Here is a 1,883-nt window from a genome sequence, read left to right as displayed (position 1 = left end):
TAAAAAGAAGAAAAAGGTAAAGATACAAATTATGAACAACAAATACATATCTATTAACAAGTGAATCTAAAAATCACATGAATGAAAAGAATAAACTGGTGAATTGAATAGAATCATGGGCATGGAAATGGAACAGACTGATGATTCTCAGAGGGAAGGGTGTGTTGGGGGTGCAGGAAGAGATTAGACAAAGATCTTATATGCATGTATGCAGTACCTATGGACACAGAAAATAGAGTGGCAAGGACCTGGGGTAGGATGGGAACCGGGTGGTGGGGAGCTATGGGGGGAAAAATGAGGGACATCTGTAATAATCTCAACAATAAAGATTTTAAGAATAAAATAAATAGCTATAATTCCCTATAGACAGTCTAATGTAAAACCATTAAACATGTCAATTCTTTAAAAAAAAAGAAAGAAAGAAAAAGAAAGAAAGGCTCTTTAAAGGGACTGCTGCATTGAGAAGAAGAAATACAGAGAGAAACCTAGGCATACAGAATTAAATGGCAATGAATAAGTACCTATCAATAATGACCTTAAATGTAAATGGATTAAATGCTCCAATCAAATGACATAGGGTAGCTGAATGGATACAAAAACATGACCCAACTATATGCTGTCTATAAGAGACCCACCTCAGAACAAAAAACACACACAGGATGAGAGTGAAGGGTGGAAAAGAATTTTCCATACAAATGGAAAAGAAAAAAAAGCTGAGGTAGCAATACTCATATACAACAAAATAGACTTCAAAATGAAGGCCATTACAGGGCACAACAAAGGTCACTACACATTACTAAAGAAATTGATCCAACAAGAGGATATAAACCTGATAAACATATATGCACCCAATAAAGGAGCAACTAAATATATAAAACAACTTCTACAGGCCTTTGAGAGACTGACAACAATAAAGTCATAGTAGAGGACTAACCCTGCTGACTTTACTGGATAGATCTTCCAGACAAAAAATCAACAAGGAAACAGTGACTCTAAAGCAGCGGTCACCAACCTTTTGGACCTCAGGGACCACTAGTGGTCCGCGGACCACCGGCTGGTGACCGCTGCTCTAAAGGACACACTGGATCAGATGGATTTAGTTGACATTTACAGAACATTTCACCCCAAAGCTGCAGAATATATACACTTCTAAGTGCACATGGATCATTCACAAAGGTAGACCACATGTCAGGACTCAAAACAAGTCTCTACAAGTTCAAGATTAAATCATATCACGCTTCTTCTCAGATCACAATGGAATGAAATTAGAAATCAATTACAGTAGAAACACCCAGAAACATTCAAACACATGGAGACTAAATAGCATGTTATTAAACAATGAATGAGTTACCAACAAGATCAAGGAAAATATCAAAACTTCCTGGAAACAAATGAAAATGAACTAACAACAACCCAAAATCTCTGGGACAAAGTAAAAGCAGTCCTGAGAGGGAAGTTCATAGCACTACAGGCCTACCTCAAAAAACAAGAAATATCAACAATAAACTATTTAACCCTACAACTTAGAGAAGTAGAAAGAGAACAGCAAGAAAAGCCCAGTGTAAGTAGAAGGAAGGAAATAATAAAGATCAGAGCAGAAATAAATGACATACAGACTAAAAAAAAAAAAAATACAAAAAAATTAATGAAACCAAGAGCTGGTTCTCTGACAGGATAAACAAAATTGATGAACCGTTAGCCAGACTCATCAAGAAACAAAAGAGAGAGGACCCAAATACATAAAATCAGAAACAAAAGTGGAGAAGTAACCACTAACAACACAGAAATACAAAGGACTGTAAGAAAATACTATGAACAACTATATGCCAACAAGCTGGATAATGTGGATGAAATGGATTAATTCCTAGGAAAATACAATCTCG

This window comes from Myotis davidii, unplaced genomic scaffold (assembly GCF_000327345.1).
Source record: "Myotis davidii unplaced genomic scaffold, ASM32734v1 scaffold1877, whole genome shotgun sequence".
Lineage (NCBI taxonomy): Eukaryota > Metazoa > Chordata > Mammalia > Chiroptera > Vespertilionidae > Myotis > Myotis davidii.
This window is presented reverse-complemented; position numbering follows the sequence as displayed.